Source organism: Suricata suricatta, chromosome 11 (assembly GCF_006229205.1).
Source record: "Suricata suricatta isolate VVHF042 chromosome 11, meerkat_22Aug2017_6uvM2_HiC, whole genome shotgun sequence".
Taxonomy (NCBI): domain Eukaryota; kingdom Metazoa; phylum Chordata; class Mammalia; order Carnivora; family Herpestidae; genus Suricata; species Suricata suricatta.
The window spans coordinates 66,991,712-67,006,085 of NC_043710.1; the positions used below are offsets into that span (position 1 = coordinate 66,991,712).

Consider the following 14,374-nt stretch of genomic DNA (forward strand, 5'->3'; position numbering starts at 1 on the left):
GGGCGGTGGCGAGGCGGGACGGACAGCGCGCTTCTCCAATGGCCGGGCGCCGAGGGTAGCGAGGGGCGGGGCCGCTGGCAGGGTTAGGCCCCTCCCGCCCCCTCCCCCTCCCTTCTCCCCCCTCTCTCCTTCCCTCCCGGCGGGAGCGCCCCGCCCGGCTTCCCGGCTCTCACTTTTCCTCCCACCCGGGTCGCGGCGCTCGGGGGCCAGGCGGGGATGGAGCCGAGTTGCTCCCGCCGAGCCAGCCAGCCCCCTCCTCTCCCAGGTGAGAAATGCTCCCAGATTAGTCGGCTCTCTTTCCTTTCCCTCTTCCGTCTGTCACCTCAGCCAGTGGCAAACTACCTATCAGGCAGAGAAACGTACACAAAGAACACGGGATTCAGGTCTACCAAGATTGTGGCTTTAAATCCTGGCTGTGTGACCTTGAGCAAACTGCCCAACCTCTCGGCGTCAGTTTCCTCATCCGTGAAGAGACTTGGGAGGATTAGAGATAATGCGTAAAACGCTTAGCCTCGTGCCTGGTAAAATGCGAGCTCGCAGCTATTTTCCTTGCTAACTTGCTTGCTTTGGAGTCCGGCCCCGTCTCCCCGCCCCCAGACTCGGCCGGACCTGCGCCCGGGAGCTGCCTGTCTCCAGCGGCGAGTGGGGGAGGCGCCCCGGAGCAGCCGACCAGCCGACGGTCTCGCGCTCCGATTTCCTCACCGTATGAAATGAAATTCCACAGGGGGATTCGAAAGGAAATGAGACCGGGACGCTCCGTGCTTCTCGGCCCGCCGCCCTTCCTGTCTCGGGGACACGGTTTCTAAATAAGGTTGGGAGGGTGAGAGGGCGGGAGGGGAGAGGCTTGACCTGTGCACTGGAGGCGAAGAAGGCGCACAACCACCGGGGGTCCCCTCCCCCAGCCTCCCGAGCACCCCTTCCCCTGCAGCCTGAATCTCTAACTTATTCTGCTTCTGCGAAGGGTCCTGGAGGTCTGGGGATCATGCGACCCCTGTTTTGATCCAGATTTCCCCCCCTCTCATCCCCAGGCCTCCTCCACCCCACTCCCCATCCCTCGGATGGAGGTTTGTGCTAGTCCACCCTTTCCCTTTACAGTGGGACCAGTGAAACCCTCAGCAGGTGGATTTCTAAACCATTTACTTGTTCCTTGACTGTGGCAAATCTGCTGTGCCTCTCTGAGCTTCAAATTGGCCACATGTAAAATAAGGAAATTCATGTTTATCCCACACAGTTACAAGAGTTAAATGAGATAATGCCCCTAAATCATTTAGCACAGTGTCTGGCACATACAAAGTAAGTGCAAAATAGTCTGTTTTTTGTTGTTGTAAAGTGGGCCCTGCTTCCAGCCAGGGCTCAAAGACATCTCCTGCAAGCACAGGTCTGACTATCTGGATAAAGAACTTTCTACTCTCTTCCTGAGATCTTTTGGCCAGCACTTGCCAAGATTTTCCTGGGGCTAGGTGACCGGGACCAAGTTTTTATGCATGTGGGTATCCTCTATTTCAGCCAGATGGCAGAAATACAAGTTGGAAGGGTATCTGCCCCTCTCCTGTGGTGCTCATATTGTACCTTACCGTTTTAAGTCTTCTTACATTGGCAACTAGACTTGGCTGAGGGCAAGAATTGAATCAACTTTTTTGGGGGGTTTGGCTCTGTAATTAGCATTGTGTTGGGTACATAAAAGCTGCTTTGTCTCCAGCCATTATCTCAACCTCCCAGGGAAGGAGACTCTATTAGCCCCTTAAAGAGATGAAGAAACTCAGGCTGGAACGAAAGTGACAGTTAGAAAATAGAAGACCAACCAAACCAGGGCCCATGAAGCCTTTCAAAGATGGGATGCAGGGTCCTTTCCCCAGAAGTGTTCCCAGCTGGAAATCTATTTACTTAGCAGTGGGTTTGAATCTTCTGTATGACTGTGCTGAGTAATGCAGGAGACCATTGGCCTCCAGGGATGAAGGAATCAAATGACTAGATGATCCCCATCCCCTAGGAGCTCCAGGAGCAAAAAAAAAAAAAAATGAACAGACAGATGTACCTCACTGTGGTAAGTACGCACAGAGAGAAATGTGGGTAAATTAGCTGAGGTGGCAGGACTGCTCAAATGGGGATGACCTGCAGGAGTCTGAGCTAATTAACGAAGCAGAGTTCCTATGGAATTGGCACTTCTCCTGTGGCATTTGCAGCAAGGGGAGGCGGCTTGCTCTGTGCTAAATGTATGTACGCATGGTTTATTAAACGTTGAAGTCGTGAGGTCAAGAAGCAGCACGGCCTGGCACACAGAGGGAATACCATCAGTGTTGGGGGAAGCAATACTATTATCAAACCAATAACATGTAACTCTTACAGAACCCTTACTCTCTGCGGGCTACCATGTTACATGTTTTACATGCATTGTTGCATTTATTTCACGCAACAGGGTGAGAAAGCTGACATCTTGAGAGGTTAAGCAGTTTGTTCCAGATCACACAGCAAGTGGCAGAGGACTCAGATGCATGTCTGCCTGGCCTAAAAGTTTATGCGCAGGGTACTGCTCTCATGGAGGAAACTGCTTGACAAGTTGCCGAGTCCATAGATAGAGATGACTCTCCGGCAATCTGGATTTCTTACTCCTAGCCGTGGCATCCCTGCCTCAGCTCGCTTGAGGCAACTGTCTCCTTTGAGAATGCTTGGAAGAAGCCCCTTCCCAGGCAGGAGCTTTTCCCGTCAACAGCTTTTCTTTCGGCATGGCACTCATCGCAGGTATTTTCCAAAATAGAAAGCCAGGGGAATCACATTTCAGTCTGAAAGTGGAAAGAAAACAAAGACCATGACTTAGAGCTAAGTCTGAATGGCCTGGAGCCCCTCAGCCTCCCTCTCACAGAGTGGTTTACACAGTCTGCTCCTGGTGACAGGCATGGCCTGTTTGTCTTTGTTGCAGAAAACACTTCCCTGAGGGAGTTCCAGACGGAGGGTCTCTCCACCCTGTGATAGGCAGAGCATTCAGGAGGGGAGAAGACGGGGACATGCCAATTGTACCTTCCATTAACCTAAAGGGCAGGGCCCCTGGTGGCTCTGGCCTGAGTGCTGGGAAGCTTCCTCTGTCCACTCTCTGAGTGGGGAAGACGCAGACACTTTAGAGCTGCGACAAATGTGACATCAGCAGGCCACTGGGCAGTTGGAGGGCTCTCTATTTGCATCTAATGAGAGGCTGGGTTCTAATTAACTCCTGTGATGTGTTAATTTTTCAACCTGACGTTTTCTGCTCTAATAGATTCTTGTAATGGTTTCTAAATTAAAAGCTGCATTTAAAGACTAGGGTTTAGGTTAAAATCCACCACCTAGGCGGGTGGGGGGCTGTAAACATCCTTTCCTTCCTAAGGAAAACCTCTCATTTGCAGGTCTTTGCTAACCCAATTAAGTGCCGAAGTAGTCACCCCAGAGCCTGCTTTTTATTTCCTGTGAAACAATCCAACTAATCCATATTCAGTAGCTTCCAAGAGAAGTCTTATTCCAACCACTCATGAAGAAACCAGCTTCTTTGAATATGGACAGAACATTTAGAACTCACAAAGAGTGGTCTTGATAGAAAATGCAAGAAAATGGTTCATTATTATCCTGTTTGGTTTTTGAGGGGAAAATTCACTGGGAGCAAAACCTCATAAGGACTGGGACTTGCTTGTGGAGCAACAGAAGCATGGGGAGAAGCCAGGCCACATCCCATCAGTTTGTATATAGTCTGGGTGCTACGTCTTCTTCTGCACCCAAACCAGTTATGAAACAAAAACATATATACTGAGTAAAGCAGAAAGGAGCACTAATCTTGCTCAAAGTTGAGGAAGCACAGGCTCCAAGAGGTTAAGTAATGGCTCCGAAGTGGCAGAGCCAAACCCTCTTCTTATCACTTGCACAGCTAGCCAGCAGAGAAGAATCAAGTCAGCAGAGAGCTCTTGCATGTGAAGGAATCAGAACCCTGTTGTTCCTCCTACCAACATGAGATGGTACGTAGGACATTCTTATTTGTTGGTGGGGATGGTTTAACATACAGATGGACAACCACAAACTTGTGCAGGAGGCAAAAATAAGAAAACACAAACACACTTTGTACCTCTACGACCTCATTACATTTCAGTATTTGTCAGTCAAACCATTAGCAGATGTTTAGTGATAGGTTATTGTGGAGATGTCACCAGCTGCATGTGGGAGGTGTGGAGACCTGTAAAAGGTGGTCCCTGCCCTTAGTGAAAGTTATTTATAGTTCAGTGCTTTTTCTTGAGCTCCCTTACTCATTATAAGTTTGGAGCTTCCTTACTCATTACACGTCTTGGTATTGTTTTTGGTTTGGCTTGGTTTTGATCTCTTTCACAGTTCTCTGAGGTCAGAGGCCGTGTCTTCTTCACCACTGTGTACCTGAACGGCAAGAAGAACACTACCGGACCCATACAAGGCACTCAATAGATGCCTGTCGAATAAATAAATGAATGGTTCAGGGTATAAGTGCTCTAATTCTTTAGAAAAAGAAAGCCTTCATTATGTTCTGGGTGTAAGAGACCATCAAAATGCAACCTAACTGGTTCCAGGATGATGGTCAAGTCTATTCTACTGGCCACTCCTACAAGACAGCTTTCAGCTTTCTTCAGAACTCAGATGTTATGCCAATCACCTTTTCTGTTTTACTATGCAGATTCCTAAATATTTTGAGGTAGAAAAATGCCTTGGCTAGTACTTTTGTTTGATTCAGAAGCCTGTTTCTAAACTTCGTGAAATCAGCCCAAAATATTTTCTTATCAACATTCATTGCCTTGTTGACCACTGATCTCATTATTGTCAACTGAAGTTAGGAATCATATATACAGGTGTATCCAGACAAAGAGTTATAAGTCAGGAGATCACCTGTGAGTAGTAAGTTTGTAGAAAAATTGAAATGTGAGTCTAGCCATGAGGGGTGTATAAGTTTCTGAGGGACCCAGGGAAGCATGGAAAGAAAGCACCTGTAATATTCTCATAGGTAGCCCCTTCTTCAGTTGATACAGGTGAGAAATGAACAGTAATAAAAATGATGTTAAATGATGAAAAAGCCTGAACTAGCCACCTGCTGTGGATACCCATGAACTAGACTAGACAAAATCTCAGATTGTGGTTTTAAAACATTGCCTCAAATTCTTTGACATTCCTCCCATTGAAGGGCAGAGTTTATATTTCCTCCTTCCTGAATTTTGGAGGCTGTGTGCCTTCTTCAATAGAACACAGTGTAAGTAACACTAGGTGACTTCGAAGATTATGTCATAAAAGGCCATGCAGTCTCTACCTTATTTGCTGGGGAATTTGCTTTGGAGCGCTGAACAGCCTTGTATGTAGTCAATACCTTGAGACCACCATGTAGGTTTTCAAGCTGATGGTCCTAGATGAGTTTGACCTTCATCCATCCCGGGCTAAGTGCCAGAAGTATGAAGGGAGTAGAACCATCTTAGAAGTAGATTCCGTGGCCCCAGTGGTTCCTACCCCCATCTGTCTGAGTCATCTCAACTCAGTATTTTGAGGCATAGAAGAACCACTCTTACCATGCCTCTTCCAAATTCCTGACACACAAAATCCATGATGGTTATTGTTTTATGTCTCTCTTAGACCATGTGGGCTGCTATAACACAGTATCACACACTGGCTGGCTTATAAACAAATTTTTTTCTAACAGCACTGGATGCTAAGAGCTCTGAGATCAAGACACCAGCAGATACAGCATCTAGTAAGAGCCCATTTCCTGGTTCATAGATGTCTGTCTCTTTGTTATGTCCTCCCACAGAAGAAGGGATAAGGGAACTCTCTGGGGTCTCTTTTATAATGGCTCCACCTTGGGGTGCCTGGGTGGCTCATTCGGTTGAGTGTCTGACTTCGGCTCAGGTCATGATCTTGAGGTTCATGAGTTTGGGCTCCACGTCAGGCTTGCTGCTATCAGCACAGAGTCTGATTTGGATCCTCTGTCCCCCTCTCTCTGTCCCTCCCGTGCTTGCTCTCTCTTTCTCTCTCTCTCAAAAATAAATAAACATTAAAAAATAATTTTATAAGTGCTCGACTCCCATGAGCTAATCACCTCCCAAAGTTCTTACCTCCAAAAGGAAAGGTGACTCAGAAAAAGAAAAAATGTTACCCAAAAATGGATAAAGGGACCTTATATCCTCTCTTGGGGAGAAGAATAGCATGTTTTCAGTTGCATGAGGGACAGTTGGGTTCTGTTAAGTGGAAGCATAATTTTGCTGTTGTCTTTACTTAAAAGTTAAGTATGGTTTTAAAAAGTGTATATGAGGGACACCTGGGTGGCCCAGTCAGTTAAGTGTTCGACTCTTGATCTCAGCTCAGGCCATGATCTCACAGTTCGTGAGCTCAAGCCCCGCATTGGGCTCTGTGTTGATGGTACAGAGCCTGCTTGGGATTCTGTCTCTCCTTCTCTCTGCCTTTCTCCCACTATGCGCTCTCTCTCACTCTCTCTCTCTCTATCTCTCAAAATAAATAAACCTAAAAAAATTTAAAGTGTATATGAATGCCGAGTTTGCAAGGAGTAGACTGGTAGCTCTGTACTGTCAATTTAGCTATGTTGGAACTCATTTCCCAGAATTCCCTTCCCTACACGGTTCCACATCAGGATTGGCCACAAGAGAAATTGGCACAAGACTGAGAAGGTGGCTGTGAAGTCGTGTTTTATACTCTGAAAGTCAGAGTCAGGTGCCAGGCATAGTGGCAGTATATGCACATTGAGTGTGCTGGCTCACTTGTTGGCCGGGTCAGCACTCAGACCTGCATGAGCTCCTCCTTCAGCTTCTCTGAGTCTTTGGCGAGGTTCATGAGTAGTTCTGTGGTTAAGGGCTCTAGCTTCTGCAGGTTACCTGCATAGAGCGAAGAGATGTTTAGACAGACTTGGGATCCAGTTTGTCCCTGTGTGTTCTTTTTTTTTTTTAATTTTTTTTAACGTTGTATTTATTTTTGATACAGAGAGACAGAGCATGAGAGGGGAGGGGCAGAGAGAGAAGGAGACACAGAACCGGAAGCAGGCTCCAGGCTCTGAGCTAGCTGTCAGCACAGAGCCTGACGCTGGGCTTGAACCCACAAATGTGAGATCTGACCTGAGCCGAAGTCGGAGCCTTAACCAACTGAGCCACCCAGGCGCCCCTGTCCCTGTGTGTTCTGATTTGCTCTTGACTTCCCAAACTTGGTGCTTACCTTTCCTTCTTGATCCTGATCTATACTGACTTTGGGGCCAACACTAGGCACAGAGACAATGCCTGGCATAGAATACTTCACTAGTTTCCACAGTTTCATAGGGTCAAATCTTTGTTATAAATTCTTGATTCTACCTCACTCATAGTGACTCTTCTCTGAGCAAACCCTGACGATATATCCCATCAAAAAGGTTCATAGAATGTTAGCTCTGGATGCTACTGTAGAGTTCATCTGGTCCATTTTGTAAATGGGGAAACTGAGGCCCCCAAATGTGACTTGCCCAAATGGCACATAAATAATGAGAGCTTGAATCGTTTTTGCTAACTGCTCTGTCACCTAAGTATTTGGCAGATTTCTCTGACTTAATGGAAGTATGGCTGGCCTGTGTACACCAGGTCATATGATCTACAGCAAGCACTTAATTGAGCCCCTTCCATCGGGCACTGTGAGGTGTCTTGCACAGATTACCTCATTTAATCCACCTGCCCTCTAGAATATATCCTACATCTGAATCACTTCTCTCAGCAATCTATCTCCAACACCACAAACTGTCCGGCTCTCATCAGCTCTCACTTGGACAACTGTCTCCTGACAGCCCTCTCTCTACTGACAGTCTCTTTTCTACACAACAAACGGGGAACTTTTCAAACCAGCTTCCACAGATCATGTCTTCTCCGAAAGTGCTGGAAACTTGTCAATGGTTTCCCTTTGCTGTTGGGACAAAATTTATGAGGGCTACTAAGTCCTATGAGGTCTGGCCATCTTCCCTCACCTCTGGTCACACCCCCTGCCTTGGTTGCCACACTCCAGCTACATTGACTTTCCCTCTATTCCTAAAACACACCCAGATGGTTCTTGCTGTTGAGTCTTTAGTCTCTCCTCAGTGTAGAATGCCATCACCATTCTTCCCCATCTTCTCAGGGCTGCTCCTTCCTGACATACTCCATTTTCTCTGAGGCATCTGCTCCAACACTCACATCTATCCTTCCCTTCAGTCACTTGCTCCTTAGCCCTGTTTTATTTCCTTCATGGCACTTATTGATATCTGTCATTGTCTCGGTTACTTACTTCCTTATCTGTCAGTTTTTTCTCTCTCCTAACTGGAGTTTCCACAAGCACAGGGTCATAAAATGTCTGATTAACTGATATATCCCTGGTGCCTAGCAGGTACTAAGTAAATATTTGTTCAGTGAGCAAAAACTATATAGTACCTACTCTTATTCTCTCCATTTTACAGGTGAGGAAACAGAATCCCTGAGAATGCTGAATTCCAGCTTGGGGAGGCAATGAAGCTGTGTAAAGTAGGATGCATGATGGTCAAAAGCCTAGGCTGTGGAATCAGGCAGACCTGTGTTAGAATTCAGCAAAATGTGTCATAGGAAGTTAGAACTACAAAGAACCTTTGATAATCAGCGAGTTCCTTGCCTAGTCATCATAGTAAAATTAACCAGCCAAGAGCTATTTCTTGAGTCCTTACCATATGTAGCTAAGGTAACTGAGGTTGCTCTCCCAAACAGGGAAGACATTAAGGATCACTCATTTATTCCATCCTGGGAATTTCCAAATGCTTGCATTTTTCTGATTTCCCTTCAGTAGCCCTCAATTTTTTAGTTTCAAAATTTTTTCTGAATTTTAGGGCTTCCTACCTCATTTTTCTCTATTATCTCTTTTGCCTCCAATAATCCACAACTGGGATTTCATTTCTGTTCTAAAACAAGAAGGAACACATTTTAAGAAAGCAGTTTTGAGGAGTGCCTAGGTGGCTCAGTTGGTTAAGCGTTCAACTTCAGCTCAGGTCATGATCACATGGTTTGTGGGTTTGAGCCCTGTGTTGGGCTCTGTGCTGACAGCTCAGAGCCTGGAACCTGTCTTCAGATTCTGTGCCTCCCTCTCTCTCTGTCCCTCCCCCACTCACTGTCTCTCTATCTCTCTCAAAAATAAAAAATAAACATTACAAAAAGAAAAAGAAAACAGTTTTCAGACTCATACAAACAAACAGTAGCATCTGATAGCATCTGTTAGATGATTCCTAGAAGGAACCTTTCAAGTCATGTTCTGCAGAGCCCCACTTAACAGATAAAGACACTGAGATCCAATTGGTGGGGATGACTTCTCCGAGACAGGGTTAGAACTAGATATCCTTTCCCCTGCCTCCAGGACTGTTCCCAGCACATTACACTCTTCCTTCCACCTCCTCACTTGGCAAAACCACATCGTTGTGTGTAAATAGCAGACCCATTAATCAGAACTCAGGGTTCAGCCTGCATATACAGAGAGCTGGGTAATAGATCTCTCGGTATAGCTGGGCCCTTTTGCTTTCTCATTTAAACTGCCACACATGACCGCCTGCACTAAGGATGACAGGAGCTGCCCTGCCCCCCTGCCCATCTTTCTCGGAGTGGCCAGTCCCGCTTCTGCTTCAGCCATCCCGTTTCTCCTTCCTTCTTGTCCAAACATTGCTTTAGAGGAGTTGTAGTGAATGACTTTCTCGTTTCTGCTTCTGTGACTGTTAAATCCTCCCTCGAGGCATGAGCTGAGGAATCCTTGCTAATGAAACATTACAATTCTAGCATCTGATTTCCAGCATCTGCATGAGGCCAGGGCAATGGGAGTTATGTGGCTTAGAGAATGTCAGAACTGGAAGACACTGTTAGAGACCAAAGAATCTACCTTATCACCTCATTTGCAGACACATGATTACAGAGAGAAAAGGAAATGTTAAGTGTTGTCCGCTTTAGTACTGTAGTCTAGTAGTACTAGACACAGAGTAAGGCTAGAACCCAGGTCTACTTCACAGATAAGTATTTACACGAATCATGCCTTGGCATGTAGAACACAGAAACACAGTGAGCCCCCAAGAAAGGGTGTTGAATGACTGACAGTATCTTCTAGCAAGGAAATTAGGAAATTCTGTTTCCTTCTTAGAATTAAGCCCTAGCACAGTAACTCTACAGGAAAAACAAAAGCAATAACAAAATTCTTTATCATCCTAGTGCTTTTGTTAGAATGAGATCCATATGTGAAGGTCCTTATCATTGAGCTTAGAAAATTCTCTTAGCTTTCTTTCACTTGTTTGTTGTGGCATTGAGTTAAAACTTGCCAGTGTTGTACTACTTAAACCCAAAAATTCTCTACTCCTCATTCTAGAGGTAACTTTTCTGTGCCTCTTAGTAAGTATGATGCTATGGTGAAACTCCAGGGGCAGAATTCATTTTATATTCTAAGTAAATAGTGCCCCCTGCAGTTGTACAATATATGGTTCTTTACACTGTGGTGGAGCAGCAAGTATGGACAGTCCATAACTTAGGATGGTTCAACTCATGAGTTTTTGACATTACAAGGTGCACAAGCAATACATACTCAGTAGAGGGGTGCCTGGGTGGCTCCATTGGTTAAGCGTCCAACTTTGGCTCAGGTCATGATCTCATAGTTTGTGGGTTCGAGCCCTGTGTCGGGCTCTGTGCTGACAGCTAGCTCAGAGCCAGGAGCCTGCTTCGGATTCTGTGTCTCCCTCTCTCTCTCTGGTTTTGCTCTGCTTATGCTCTGTCTCTCTTTCTCTCTCTCTCTCAAAAATAAAATAAACATTGAAAAAAATACACCGTACTTCGAACTTTGAGTTTTGATCTTTCCTCAGGCTAGCACTATGGGGGATGATCCTCTCTCATGATGATGTGCAGTGGCAGCAAGCCACGGGCTCCTAGGCAGCCACACAATCACAAGGGCAAACGATCCATATGTTTACAACCATTCTATATTTCACACAGTATAGCATTCAGTCTGAGATACTTAGCACGTTATTATAAAATAGCAATAGGCTTTGTATTAGATGATTTTGCCCAACAGAAAGCTAATATAAGTCCAACTATAAGCTAATATAAGTATTCTGAGCACATGAAAGGTAGGCAAGGCTAAGCCATGATGTTCGGGAGATTAAATGCATTCTTTACAGTATTTTCAACTTTTGATGGGTTTATCAGCATGTATCTCCATCACAATAGTGGAAGTGCTTTACATACACTAAGTCAAATGATACTCTAAAAGGTAAGGACTGTTAGGTCTATTTATCAGTGATAGAAACAAAGATTTGGTGGGAATAAGGCATGTGCCCAAGGTTACAGTACAGGGCAGAGTTGGTTAGGAGTATTTACAAATAGACTTGCAAGTAGAGCAAGAGCAAGCAAATTAGAGCCAGAAGGATCTGATCGGAACTTTTATGCTTGCCAGTTTACTAGGTGTGTGATGCTGACCAGCTCAATCTTTCTGAGCCTCAGCATTCATACTTTTAAAATGGGATAATAGAAATTATGGAAGGCATTGTTGATTATTAAGCCAGTATCCTCTCCCAACCCTATGTGCCCAATCCAAATCTTTCTTGCTTCCTAACAACAATGTATCAGGATATTAAGTGCCTCATAAAAAGAGGAGCTCTTTCCTAATCTTGGGGCATGAGGGAAATTTTCCCCTTGCAAGTGATTGGGTTAGGAATGGGGATATGACATAATTCTGGTTAAAGAGATGGATGTAGAAGTGTGCGTAGGGAATGCTCATCTCTTGGGACATTTTCCCTAACTTTTAGAAAGGCAATGGAGAAAAATCTGCCTTTTCTTTTTTTAAAAATTTTAAATGTTTATTTACTTTTGAGAGAGACAAACAGATAGAGAGAGAGTCAGCAAGCAGGGGAGAGGCAAAGAGAGAGGGAGATAAAGAATTTCAAGCAGGTTCTAGGTTTTGAGCTATCAGTACAGAGCAAGGCTCAAACTGATGAGCTGTGAGATCATGACCTGAGCTGAAGTCTGATACTTAGCCAACTGAGCCACATGGGCACCCCCAAATCTGCCTTTTCTTACTCCAGCTTTTGGATGTTGTGTGAGGACCTGATAACTGGAAGTGTTGCTGCCATCCCTCATACCAGAAAGTATGAGCCAAATGTTGAAGGTAAATGTATGATTAGTCTTATATGTCAGCTTGATTGGGCCATAGTATGCTTAGATATTTGGCTAAACATTATTCTGAGTATTTCTGTCAGGGTTTTTGGATGCGTTTAACATTTGAATCAATAGACTGTGTAAAGCAGATTGCTTTTGCTAATGTTGGTGGGCCTCATCCAATCAGTTGAAGTGGGGAAATTCCTCCTGCTTTACTGCCTTCAAACTGGGACACTTTTTTTTTCTGCCTTTGGACTCTAACTGAACTATTGGTTCTTCATGAGTCTTGAGCCTGCCAGCCTTCAGACCAACACTACATCATCAGCTCTCCTGGGTCTCCAGCTTGCCAGCTTACCCTGCAGATCTTGGGACTAGTCAGCCTCCATACTCAATTTGTTATAATAAATCTCCTGAAATGTATGTGTGTACATAGGTATATGTATATATATATGTATTATGTATATGTATGTGTGTATATATGTGTATATATATATATATCCTGTTGGTTCTGTTTTTCTGAAGAACCATGACCAGTACAATGAGTGAGCAGAGAGATGTAAAGAACATGAGTTCTTGCAGATATGATTGAGCTACTGAATTTTGAAAATATAATTTATTGTCAAATTGGTTTCATACAACACCCAGTACTCATCCCAACAAGTGCCCTCCTCAGTGCCCATCACCCACTTTCCCCTTTCCCCCACCCCGCATCAATGCTCAGTTTGCTCTCAGTATTTAATAGTCTCTTACAGTTTGCCTCCCTCCCTCTCTGTTACTTTTTTTCCCATTCCCCTTCCCCATGGACTTCTGTTAAGTTTCTCAAGATCCACATATGAGTGAAAACATATGGTATCTGTCTTTCTCTGACTGACTTATTTCACTTAGCATAGTATCCTCCAGTTCCATCCATGTTGCTGCAAATGGCAAGATTTAATTCTTTTTCATCGCTAAGTAGTATTCTATTGTATATATAAGCCACATCTTCTTTATCCATTCATTAGTTGATAGACATTTAGGCTCTTTCCATAATTTGGCTATTGTTGCAAATTGAGCTACTGAATTAATCAACCGCAGTGATCTTTTACATCTGCACTTGTGGTTAAGTGAGATAATACATTTCTTGCACCTGGAGGCATCATAACTGACCTAGCAGTCATACCAGTAGGATTTTTGTGAAACTTCAATGGTGGTCAGTAAATATTACTTTTCTTCTCAGCATCTAAGTTCTAGGGTAAGACTCTCTCCTTAATGATAATCCTTTAAATGGTATAGTCTTATGTTCATCACAGAATGCTTCCATAGGCATTCTTCCACTAGACTGTGACTTTTGTGAAGATTAAGACATGTTTGATGTATCTCTACTGCTAGATCCTAGCATCGGTGTTGAATGTTTCTTGGGCTATATCTTTTAATGAGTTAGTTCTTCCTTAATGCTCACTTGGAAGTAATTACGTATGAACCATACAAAGTAAACTTGATACAATTCTAGATGCATACCTCATAGTGTGGTTGTTGGTTATAGGACAGTTCAGTTTGGTTCTCTGATTGGCAAACCTTATGTTGACAGTGATGTGCTTATATAGTAACTACTATTATATAAGTTACTTATTACTATCGTGCTAAGTTGAAGATATCATTAACTTAACAATCCATCATCTGGATGTGGGCATTCCCTGAATGTTAGGATTGCTACTGAGGACAAAGTTGGATTGCTTGGAATGTTGGGTAACCCAGGGTCCTAGGAAGAGCAATTGAAAATGCTAGATAGGATTCTAAAAAGTAAACACAAATGTTAAAGAAATTTAAAGATAGCCATCACAAAGCTGCCTCTGCCTGCTGGAGGATATGTTTATACACTACAGACCAGGAACAAGAAAGGGAGAGAGGAGGAGGATCCCTATGAGAGATAACATTATGTGTGTGTTGGGGGAATGGGATGTAGAACGGAAGGAGGTTATCAAGGGAAAGGAAGTCCATGGCTTTTGTATCCTTGGGCTTCTTTCAAGAGGAAGATTCTCTCTAGGGAACATTCAACTCTTCACCATGACTCTTCTATAGAGTTTGTGGATGAAGGAATCCTTGACCGAGGAAGCCTTCTTTATGGTCAGCAAGCCTGTGAGGAAGTATTAATAATACTTCAACATCTTTTCCGTAATTTAACTTCTAGAGATTATAGAATCTAGAAGGCCAGGTGTGTGGCTCAGGAAGTTATGTTTTTTTATCAAGTACCCCAGGTGATGAAAGTTGGTAATTTTTCAGAT

General features: G+C 44.2%; 3 long non-coding RNA genes across 3 annotated transcripts; 2 read left to right on the forward strand and 1 right to left on the reverse strand.

Annotated features, from left to right (window-relative positions):
• Positions 1–132: 132 nt before the first annotated feature.
• Positions 133–4,470, forward strand: LOC115271856. The gene is made up of 3 exons (XR_003900119.1): positions 133–265; positions 3,890–3,977; positions 4,345–4,470. It is a non-coding gene; the product is annotated as an uncharacterized LOC115271856 (long non-coding RNA).
• On the reverse strand, positions 2,374–8,530 carry LOC115271857. The gene is made up of 3 exons (XR_003900120.1): positions 8,404–8,530; positions 6,741–6,854; positions 2,374–2,780 (listed from the first exon to the last, which is right to left on the reverse strand). It is a non-coding gene; the product is annotated as an uncharacterized LOC115271857 (long non-coding RNA).
• On the forward strand, positions 5,515–12,514 carry LOC115271858. Its single transcript, XR_003900121.1, has 3 exons — positions 5,515–5,719; positions 12,041–12,123; positions 12,398–12,514. It is a non-coding gene; the product is annotated as an uncharacterized LOC115271858 (long non-coding RNA).
• Positions 12,515–14,374: the final 1,860 nt, after the last annotated feature.